Source organism: Macaca mulatta, chromosome 14 (assembly GCF_049350105.2).
Source record: "Macaca mulatta isolate MMU2019108-1 chromosome 14, T2T-MMU8v2.0, whole genome shotgun sequence".
In the NCBI taxonomy this organism is placed as follows: Eukaryota; Metazoa; Chordata; class Mammalia; order Primates; family Cercopithecidae; genus Macaca; species Macaca mulatta.
Window position 1 is genome coordinate 130,091,502 of NC_133419.1, and position 12,529 is coordinate 130,104,030.

The window sequence follows — 12,529 nt, forward strand, 5'->3', positions numbered from 1 at the left end:
TTTGCTCTAAGAACCACGGCAGGAACATACCAGGAAAACAAAAGAATTCACAGAGCCTTTGAAAGAAGCAGCACACCAATGCAAATTTCATGAAACAGGAAAAAAACCTGTGAGTTCCCAAAGTGTTAGAAGGGGAAAACTTACCTCTGAATACACATTCCCACTGGGGAATCTGAAAATTCAGATCATAGGACAAGGATTTAACCTTACCTAGAGATTAAATGGATTTAGGGATTCACACAAAGTATAAAAGCAGAAGTAGCATAGGGGAGTGCCTTGGATGTACTCCCAGTCTCCAGCTCAAGCCCAGGGAAGCCATCCCTCAGTATATCTTACAGAGGCCCTCACAGAAGGCAGCCAGTGGAATTGGGTAAGGGTCACAGGGTGAAGAAACCTCCCAACTGAAATTGGTAGTGGTTTCAACTGGGCACAAATTTTCTTAAGCGGAGTCTGAGGGATGAGTAGGAGCTGCTGTGGATACAAGCTGCTGCTGCCAATGAAATAGGCAGATGGGGAGGGGTGAGGTCTGAAAGTCATGCTTGCTTTCTCAGTGGGGTAGCTCACAGCCTGGGGCAAGGTCTGAATGGTCCACTGCAGAGAGGCTGGCCCGACCAACAGTGGAGGAGCTGAGTCAGGCCTCTTGCTAGCAGCTATCTCCTACTACCCTGGCAAACTATATAATACAGCGGAGGCAGGCAAAATCCCCTCTGGAACATAACCCAATTGGCCTGAGAACTACCCCCATCCCTCACAGTGGCTGCAGCAAGCCCCACCCAAGGAAAATCTGAGCCTAGACCCTCCTAACTCTGCCCCAAGCTGATGGTATTTTCCTACCTGCCCCGGTAGCCAAACACAAAACTCAGATTTCGTGGGAATGCACTCATGATCACAAGAACAGCAGTGGGAAATCTGCCTCATGATCCAATCACCTCCCACCAGGTCCCTCCCCCAACACTGAGGATTACAGTTCAACACGAGATTTGGCTGTGGACACAGAGCCAAACTATATTAGCTGGAGAAAATAATAATACTTATTCTGGATGGCTAGCACCATGATGGCCAAGGAGAGATTAGATAATGAGAAACTCAGAAATTTTTGGGAGCTTCATGACCCTGCCGATCACTTGAGTATCCAAAATACTTACCCTGACCATCTTAGGGCAAGCTTAGAGCCCCCTACAACTACTGCAACTGGTGCTCTCTTGAAAGCACCATCTCCTAGCTAGAGGCCAACCAACTCAGGCCACTACAGTAACCCATGACAGAATAACCCTGATCCCAGGAAGAAAAAGACAACACCTAAATCCACTTCCTGCAACATCCTGGCTAACCAAAGGTCCTGAGTGTGTTCATGTGACGACTTTACTGCTTGTATAACCAGCATTAGAGAAAGCCAGCACACTAAACATATCTACAACCAAGGACTCCCACAGAGTCTACCTCACTCCCCTGCCACCTCCACCAGAAAAGGTGCTTGGTATCCAAGACTGGGAGACCTGAAGAAATATCACATCACAGAACTCTTTGCAGACATTCCCCGGGCACCAGCCCATAGCCTGGTAGCTCCACTGGGTGGCTAGGCCCAGAAGAACGTAAGAATCACTACAGTCCAGCTCTTAGGGAGCCCCAGCGCTAGGGGAAAAGGAAGAGCACCACATCTAGGGATCACCCCATGGGATGAGAGAATCTGAACAGCAGGCCTTGAGTTTCAGACTTCTTCACTGAAATAGTCTACCCAAATGAGAAAAAAAAAAAAAAAAGAAAGAAAGAAAGAAAAGCAATTCTGGTAATATGACAAAACGGGGTTCTATAATAGCCCCAATGATCACACCAGCTCCTCAGCAATGGATACAAGCCAAGAAGAAATCTCTGAATTGCCAAAGAACTCAGAAGGATGATTATTAAGCTACTCAAGGAAATACCAGAGAAAGGTGAAAACCAACTTAAATACATTCAAGAAGCAATACAGGATATGGATGAAAAATTCTCCAGAGAAATGATATCATAATGAAAAAAAATCACTTCTGGAAATGAAAGACACACTTAGAGATATACGAAATGGATTAGAAAGGTCAACAATAGACTAGACACAAACAGAAGAACTTCAGACCTCAAAAGACAAGGCTTCTGAATTAACCCAATCAGACAAAGAAAAAAAGAATGTAAAAACGAACAAACCCTCCAAACAGCCAAACCTAAGAATAACTGATGTTCTTGAGGAAGAAGAGAAATCTAAAAATTTGGAAAGCTTATTTGAGGGAATAATAGAGGAAAATTTCCCTGGTCTTGCTAGAGATCTAGGCATCTAAATACAAGAAGCTCAAAGAACACCTGGGAAATTCATCACAAAAAGATCATTACCTAAGCACATAGTCATCAGGTTGCCTAAAGTCAAGAATCTTTTTTTTTTTTTTTTTTTTTGAGACAGAGTCTCGCTCTGTCACCCAGGCTGGAGTACAGCGGCCGGATCTCAGCTCACTGCAAGCTCCGCCTCCCGGGTTCACGCCATTCTCCTGCCTCAGCCTCCCGAGTAACTGGGACTACAGGCGCCCGCCACCTCGCCCGGCTAGTTTTTTGTATTTTTTTTGGTAGAGATGGGGTTTCACCGTGTTAGTCAGGCTGGTCTCGATCTCCTGACCTCGTGATCCGCCCATCTCGGCCTCCCTAAGTGCTGGGATTACAGGCGTGAGCCACCGCGCCCCGCCTAAAGTCAAGAATCTTAAGGAAAGAATCTTAAGAGCTGTAAGGCAAAGTATTAGGTAACTTATAAAGGAAAACTTATCAGACTTCTCAGCAGAAACCTTGTAAGCCAGAAGGTATTGGGAACCCATCTTTAGCCTCCTAAAACAAAACAATTATCAGCCAAGAATTTTGTATTCAGCAAAAGCAAGTTTAATAAATGAAGGAGAGATAAAGTCTTTTTTCAGACAAACAAATGCTGACAGAATTTGCCACTACTAAACCAGCACTACAAGAAATGCTTAAATGAATTCTAAATCTTGAAACAAAACCTCAAAATACACCAAAATATTAATAGAACCTCTTTAATCATAAATCTCACAGGGCCTATAAAACAGTAACACAGTGGGGAAAAAAACAAGGTATTAAGGCAACAACTAATATGATGAATAGAACATCACTACCTCACATCTCAATGTTAACACTGAATGTAAATGGGCCAAATGCTCCACTTAAAAGATAGAGAACAGCAGAATGGATAAAAATACACCAATCAACTATCTGCCGCCTTCAAGAGACTCACCAAACACTTAAGAACTCACATAAACTTAAGGTAAAGGGGTGGGAAAAGACGTTTTACATCAATGGAACCCAAAAGGGAGCAGGAGTAGCTATTCTTGTATCAAACAAAACAGACTTTAAAGTAACAATAGTTTAAAAAGACAAAGAAGAACATTATATAATGATAAGAGACCTTGTTCAGCAAGAAAATATCACAATCCTAACTATATATGCACCTAACACTGGAGCTCCCAAATTTATAAAACAATTACTACTAGACCTAAAAAACAAGATAAACAGCAACACAATAATAGTGGAGGACTTCAGTATTCCACTGACAACACTAGACAAGTCATCAAGACAGAAAATCAACAAAGAAACAATGGACTTAAACTATACAAATGGACCTACCAGATATTTCCAGAACATTCTGCCCAACAACTGCAGAATATACATTCTTTTCTTCAGCACATGGAACATTCTCCAAGATAGACCATGTGATAGGTCACAAAACAAGTTTTGGTAAATTTTAAAAAATCAAAATTATATCAAGTATCCTCTCAGACCACAGTGGAATAAAACTAGAAATTAACTCCAAAAAGAACCCTCAAAAGTATAAAAAATACATGAAAATTAAATAATCTGCTCTTGAATTATCTTTGGGTCAACAGTAAAATCAAGACAGAAATTTTAAAATTATTTGAACTGAATGATAATAGTGACACAACTTTTCAAAACCTCTGGGATACAGCAAAAGTGGTGCTAAGAGGAAATTCAGAGCGTTGAACACCTACATCAAAAAGTATGAAAGAATGCAAACAGACAATCTCAGGTCACACTTCAAGGAACTAGAGAAACAAGAACAAACCAAAAAAAAAAAAAAAAAAAACCCAGCAGAAGGAAAGAAATAACAAAGATCACAGCAGAACTAAATGAAATTTAAACATATATATATATATATATACACACACACACACACACACACACATATATATATATATATATAACAAAAAGCTGGTTCTTTGGAAAGAAACAAAACTACTAGAACATTAGCAAGATTAACCAAGAAGAGAGAAGATCCAAACAAGCTCAATTAGAAATGAAATGGGAGACATTACAACTGATATCACAGAAATATGAAAGATCATTCAAGGCTACTATGAACATCTTTACACACATAAACTAGAAAATCTAGTGGAGACAGATAAATTCCTGGAAATATACCACCCTCCTAGGTTAAATCAGGAAGAAACAGAAACTGTGAACAGGCCAATTACAAGTAGCAAGATTGAAACAGTAATTTTAAAATTGCCAGGCAGGCACGTTGGCTCACAACTCTCAGCACTTTGGGAGGCCTAGGCAGGTGGATCACCTGAGGTCAGGAGTTCAAGATCAGCCTGACCAAAATGGTGAAACCCCATCTCTACTAAAAATACAAAAAATTAGCTTGATATAGTGGCAAGCACCTGTAATCCCAGTTACTCAGTAGGCTGTGGCAGGAGAATCCCTTGAACTCAGGAGGCAGACATTACAGTGAGCCAAGATCATGCCATTGCACTCCAGCCTAGACAACAAGAGTGAAACTCCGTCTCAAAAAAAAAAAATTGCCAACAAAGTCGAGTGTGGTGGCTCACAGTAATCCCAACACTTTGGGAGGCCGAGGTGAGCAGATCACTAGGTCATGAGTTCGAGACCAGCCTAGCCAACATGGTGAAACACCTTCTCTACTAAAAATACAAAAAAATTAGCTGGGTGCGGTGGCACACACCTATAATCCCAACTACTTGGGAGGCCGAGGCAGGAGAATTGCTTAAACCCAGGAAGCAGAGGTCACAGTGAGCAAATATCGTGCCACAGTGTGTCCAGAATTGGTTCCTTCCAGTGGGTTCTTGGTGTCAGAACGAAGCCACAGACCCTCACGGTGAGTGTTACATTTCTTAAAGGTGGTGTGTCCGGAGTTTGTTCCTCCAGATGTTCAGATGTGTCTGGAGTTTCTTCTTTCCGATGGGTCCATGGTCTTGCCAACTTCAGGAGTGAAGCTGCAGACCTTGGCAGTGAGTGTTACAGCTCTTAAAGATGGTGTGTCGGAGTTATTTGTTCCTCCCAGTGTGGGTTCGTGGTCTTGCTGACTTCAGGAGTGGAGCCGCAGACCTTCACAGTGAGTGTTACAGCTCGTAAAGGTAGTACAGACCCAAAGAATGAGCAGCAGCAAGATTTATTGTGAAGAGCAAAACAACAAAGCTTCCACAGCCTGGAAGGGGACTGCAGTGGGTTGCTGCTGCTGGCTGGGGTGACCAGCTTTTATTTCCTTATTTGGTCCTGCCCACATCCTGCTGATTGGTCCATTTTACAGAGCATTGATTGGTCTGTTTTTATAGAGCACTGATTGGTGTGTTTACAAACCTTTAGCTAGACATAGAGCGCTGATTGGTGCATTTACAAACCTTTAACTAGACAGAAAATTTCCCCAACACCCCACCAGACCGAGAAGCCCAGCTGGTTTCACCTCTCAACAGCACTCCAGCCTGGGTAACAGAGCAAGACTCCCTCTCAGGGGGAAAAAAAAAAAAAAAAAAAATTGCCAACGAAAAAAGTCCAGCATCAGATGGATTCACAGCTGAATGCTATCAGACATTCAAAGCAGAATTGGTATCAATCTTACTGAAAATATTCCAAAAGATAAAGAAAAAGGGAATGCCACTAAATCATTCTATGAAGTCAATATCACCCTAATTCCAAAACCAGTTAAGGACATAACCAAAAAAAAGAAAGAAAAGAAAACTACAGACCAATATCCCTGATGAACATAGATGCAAAAATCATCAACAAAATGCTAGCTAACCGAATCCAACAGCATATCAAAGGGATAATACAGGTGGATTTTGGGATCATGGCAGATGGGAGGCAGGACTAGATTGCAGCTACAAACAAGGCAGCATGCAGAGGTTTGCACTGTGATTTTTTAGCCCAGATTGACTGGAAGAAAAAACCAGCAATCCTGAGAGGATCCAAAGACCCTCGGAAGGAATCAGACTGCTCCTGCAGGACCGAGGAGACACCCTAAATACTGTGAGTGCCCCAACTGCAGAAGTGGGAAGGGAGACTCTCTCCTTTCCCAAACACACCCCCACTAGAGAAGCTGAAGGTCTGTTTGTGGGAGAAGTTTAACTTTACCTGGAGCTGAGTCAAGTTAGAGAGTTGAGCGAAATACAGGCGTACAGGAAGCACCAGAAAGGCGCTGGGAGCTCCGTGGGTCCCCAAGCAGTCCATTCCTGCCTGACACCACAGGGATCCATCAGGAGGACGGCCAGAGGAGCAGGGGGTAAAACTCCACAGGGAGAAGGAATTCTCTAGCGGAACTCTGTTAACAATTTGAAAGGGGCGAGGGCCGGGCGCGGTGGCTCAAGCCTGTAATCCCAGCACTTTGGGAGGCCGAGACGGGTGGATCATGAGGTCAGGAGATCGAGACCATCCTGGCTGACACAGTGAAACCCCATCTCTACTAAAAAATACAAAAAAACTAGCCAGGCGAGGTGGCGGGCGCCTGTAGTCCCAGCTACTCGGGAGGCTGAGGCAGGAGAATGGCGTGAACCCGGGAGGCGGAGCTTGCAGTGAGCCAAGATCACGCCATTGCACTCCAGCCTGGGCGGCAGAGCGAGACTCTGTCTCAAAAAAAAAAAATAAAATAAAATAAAAAAAAGAAAAAAAAAAAAAAGAAAGGGGCGAGAAGCCTCTTGGCCAGAACTTGGGGGAGGGCATGAATCTGGCGCATAGACTTCACAGGCAGGGGGAAGAACTAAAGCCCTTTTCTTTCACAGTTAGGAGGCAGAAAGCCTCCAATAAGTTTTCAAGTCCATCTCACCCTCTGCCTGGAAACAGACTCAGGGCTGTTGTGGGAGGCACAGTGGGAATGAGAGTGGCCCTTCGGTTTACATGGGAGCTGGATGAGGCCTGTGACTGCTGGCTTCCCCCCATTCCCCGGACAACCAGCATGACTCAGCAGAGGGAGCCACAATCCTCCTAGGTACACAGCTCCAATGACCTGGGAATCTCACTCCCATCCCCCACAGCAGCCACAGCAAGACCCGCCCAAGGAGAGTCTCAGCTCATCACGCCAAGCCTCGCCTACACCTGATGGTCCTTCCCAATCCACCCTAGTAGCAGAAGACAAACGGAATTTAATCTTGGGAGTTCCAGGGTCCCGCCCACCACAGTCCCTCCCCACACTACTACAGCTGATGCTTTCCGGAAAATGCCACCTCCTGGCAGGAGGCCAACCAGCACAAAAATAGAGCATTAAACCATCAGAGCTAAGGACCTTAACGGAGTCCACTGCATCCTCCACCACCTCCACTGGAACAGGTGCTGGTATCCACAGCTGAGAGACCCATAGACGGTTCACATCACAGGACTGTGTGCAGACAACACCCAGTACCAGTCTGGAACCGGGTAGACTCGCTGGGTGGCTAGACCCAGAAGAGAGACAATAATTACTGCAGTTTGGCTCACAGAAAGCCACATCCACAGGAAAACGGGGCGAGCACTACATCAAGGGAACACCCCATGGGAGAAAAAAGTCTGAACAACAGCCTTCAGCCCTAGACCTTCCCTCTGATAGAGCCTACCCAAATAAGAAGGAACCAGAAAACCAACCCCGGTAATATGACAAAACAAGGTGCTTTGACACCCCCCAAAAATCACTAGTTCACCAGTAATGGATCCAAATCAAGAAGAAATCCCTGATTTACCTGAAAAAGAACGCAGGAGGTTTGTTATTAAGCTAATCAGAGAGGGATGAGAGAAAGGCAAATCCCAGTGCAAGGAAATCCAAAAAATGATACAAGAAGTGAAGGGAGAAATATTCAAGGAAATAGGTAACTTAAAGAAAAAGCAGTCAAAAATTCAGGAAATTTTGGACACACTTTTAGAAATGTGAAATGCTCTGGAAAATCTCAGCAACAGAATTGAACAAGTAGAAGAAAAAAATTCAGAGCTCAAAGACAAGATCTTTGAATTAACCCAATCCATCAAAGTCAAAAAAAAGAGAGTAAGAAAATATAAACAAAGCCTCCAAGAAGTCTGAGATTATGTTAAATGACCAAACCTAAGAATAATCAGTGCTCCTGAGGAAGAAGACAATTCTAAAAGCTTGGAAAACTTATTTGGGGAAATAGTTGAGGAAAACTTCCCTAGCCTTGCTAAAGACCTAGACGTGCAAATACAAGAAGCACAAAAAACACCAGGGAAATTCATCGCAAAAACATCTTTATCTAGGCATATTGTCATCAGGTTATCCAAAGTTGAGACAAAGGAAAGAATCTTAAGAGCTGTGAGATGGAAGCACCAGGTTGCCTATTAAGGAAAACCTATCAGATTAACAGCAGATTTCTCAGAAGAAACCCTACAAGCTAGAAGGGATCGGGACCCTATCTTCGGCCTCCTCAAACAAAATGATTGCCAAGAATTTTGTAGCCAGCAAAACTAATCATCATATATGAAGAAAAGATACAGTCATTTTCAGACAAACAAATGCTGAGAGAATTCACCATTACCAAACCACCACTACATGAACTGCTAAAAGAAGCTCTAAATCTTTAAACAAATCCTGGAAACACATCCAAACAGAACCTCTTTAAAGCATAAATCATGCAGGACCTATAAAACAAAAATACAAGTTAAAAAGCAAAAACAAAAAAAGTACTGAGGCAACAAAGAGCATGATGAATGCAATGGTACCTCACATTTCAATACTGACATTGAATGTAAATGGCCTATATATGCTACACTTAAAAAATACAGAACCACAGAATGGGTAAGAACTCACCAACCAACTATCTGCTGCATTCAGGAGACTCACCTAACACATAAAGACTCACATAAACTTAAAGTAAAGGGGTGGGAAAAGGCATTTCTTGCAAAGCAAATGGACACCGAAAGCAAGCAGGCAAAAAAACTTTAAAGCAACAGCAGTTAAGAAGAACATTATATAATGATAAAAGGTCTTGTCCAACAGAAAAATATCACAATCCTAAACATATATGCACCTAACACTGGAGTTCCCAAATTTATAAAACAATTACTACTAGACCTAAGAAATGAGATAGATAGCAACACAATAATAGTGGGGGACTTCAGTACTCCACTGACAGCACTAAACAGGTCATCAAGACAGAAAGTCAACAAAGAAACAATGGATTTAAACTATACCTTGGGACAAATTCACTTAACAGATATATATAGAACATTGCATCCAACAACCGCAGAATACACATTCTGTTCAACAACACATGGAACTTTCTCCAAGATAAACCATGTGATAGGCCATAACACAAGCCTCAATAAATTTAAGAAAGTTGAAATTACATCAATCACTCTCTCAGACCACAGTGGAATAAAACTAGAAATCAACTCCAAAAGGAACATTCAAAACCAAGCAAATACATGGAAATTAAATAACCTGCTCCTGAATGAGAATTGGGTCAAAAACAAAATCAAGATGGAAATTTAAAAATTCTTTGAACTGAATGACAATAATGACACAACCTATTGAAACTTTAGGATACAGCTAAGGTGGTGCTAAGAGGAAAGTTCATAGCCCTAAACACCTACATCAAAAAGTCTGAAAGAGCACAAATAGACAATCTAAGGTCACACCTCAAGGAACTAGAGAAACAGGAACAAATCAAACTGAAACCCAGCAGAAAAAAGGAAATAACGAAGATCAGAGCAGAACTAAATGAAATTGCAACAACAACCAAAAAAAAAAGATAAATGAAACAAGAAACTGGTTTGTTGAAAAGATAAAATTGATAGACCATTAAGCAAAATTAACCAAGAAAAGAAGAAAATCCAAATAACCTCACTAAGAAACAAAACAGGATATACTACAACTGACACCACTGAAATACAAAAGATCATTCAAGGCTACTATCAACACCTTTACACACATAAGCTAGAAAACCTAGGAGAAAGGGATAAATTCCTGGAAAAATACAACTCTCCTAACTTATATCAGAAAGAATTAGATACCCTGAACACACCAATACAAGCAGTGAGATTGAAATGGTAATTTTAAAATTATCAACAAAAAAAAGTCCAGGACCAGACGGATTCATAGGAGAATTCTACCAGATATTCAAAGAAGTGGTACCAATCCTTTTGACACAATTCCACAAGATAAAGGAAAAAGGAACCCTCCATAATTCATTCTGTGAAGCCAGCATTACCCTAATGCCAAAACCAGGAAAGGACACAATCAACAAAGAAAACTACAGATCAATATCCTTGATGAACACAGATGCTAAAATCCTTAACAAAATACTAGCTAACTGAATCCAACAACATATCAAAAAGATAATCCACCAGGATCAAGTGGGTTTCATACCAAGGATGCAAGGACCATTTAACCATATACAGGTCAATAAATGTCATACTCCACATAAACAAAATTAACAACAAAAATCATACAATCCTCTCGATAGATGCAGAAAAAAAAAAAGGATTCAACAAAATCCAGCATCACTTTATGATTACAACGCTCAGCAATATCAGCATACAAGGGACATACCTCAATGTAATAAAAGCCATCTATGACAAACCCACAGCCAATATAATACTGAATGGGGAGAAGTTGAAAGCATTCTCTCTGAGAACGGGAACAAGACAAGGACGCCCACTCTCACCACTCCTCTTCAACACAGTACTGGAAGTCCTAGCCAGAGCAGTCAGACAAGAGAATGATATAAAGGGCATCCAAATTAGTAAAGAGGAAGTCAAACAGTCACTGTTTGCTGACGTTATGATTGTTTGCCTTGAAAACCCTAAAGACTCCTCCAGAAAGCTCCTAGAACTGATAAAAGAATTCAGCAAAGTTTTTGGACACAAGATTAATGTACATAAATCATAGCTCTTCTATACACCAACAGTGACCAACCGGAGAATCAAATCAAGAACTCGACCCCTTTTACAACAGCTGCAAAAAAAAAAAAAAAAAAAAAAAAAAAAAAAAACACTTTAGGAATATACCTAACAAAGGAATCAAAAGGCCTCTACAAGGAAAACAAAAAAACACTGCTGAAAGAAATCATAGATGACACCAACAAATGGAAACACATCCCACGCTCATGAACAGGTAGGATCAATATTGTGAAAATGACCATACTACCAAAAGTAATTACAAATTCAGTGTAATCCCCATCAAAATACCACTATCATTCTTCACAGAACTAGAAAAAAAATTCTAAAATTCATATGGAACCAAAAAAAAGCCCACATAACCAAAACAAAACTAAACAAAAAGAACAAACCTGGAGGCATCACACTACCTGATTTCAAACTATACTATAAGGCCATAGTCACCAAAACAGCATGGTACTGGCATAAAAATAGGCACACAGACCAACTGAACAGAATAGAAAACCCAGGAATAAACCCAAATACTTAGGGCCAACTGATCTTTGACAAAGCATGCAACAACACAAAGTGGGGAAAGGACACCCTATTCAACAAATGATGCTGGGATAATTGGCAAGCCACATGTAGGAGAATTAAACTGGATCCTCATCTCTCACCTTATACAAAAATCAACTCAAGATGGATCATGGACTTTAAGACTTGAAACTATAAAAATTATAGAAGATAACACTGGAAAAACCCTCCTAGACATTGGCTTAGGCAAGGATTTCATGACCAAGAACCCAAAAGCAAATGCAGTAAAAACAAAGATAAATAGCTGGGACCTAATTAAACTAAAGAGCTTTTGCACCACAAAAGGAGGAGTCAGCAGAGTAAACAAACAACCTACAGAGTGCTAGAAAACCTTCACAATCTACACATCTGACAAAGGGCTAATATCCAGAATCTACAACAAACTCAAACAAATCAGTAAGAAAAAAACAGCCACGCACAGTGGCTCACACCTGTAATCCCAGCACTTTGAGAGGCCAAGTCAGGTGGATCACGAGGTCAGGAGATCGAGATCATCCTGGCTAACATGGTGAAACCCCGTATCTACTAAAAATATATATTTTTTTAATTAGCTGGGCGTGGTGGCGGGCACCTGTAGTCCCAGCTACTCGAGAAACTGATGCAGGAGAATGGCGTGAGCCCGGCAGGCAGAGCTTGCAGTGAGCCGCTGCACTCCAGCCTGGGTGACAGAGCGAGGCTCCATCTCAAAAAAAAAAAATACAAAATGAGCCAGGCGTGGTGGCAGGTGCCTGTAATCCCAGCTACTTGGGAGGCTGAGGCAGGAGAATCACTTAAACCTGGGAGGCGGAGGTTGCAGTAAGCC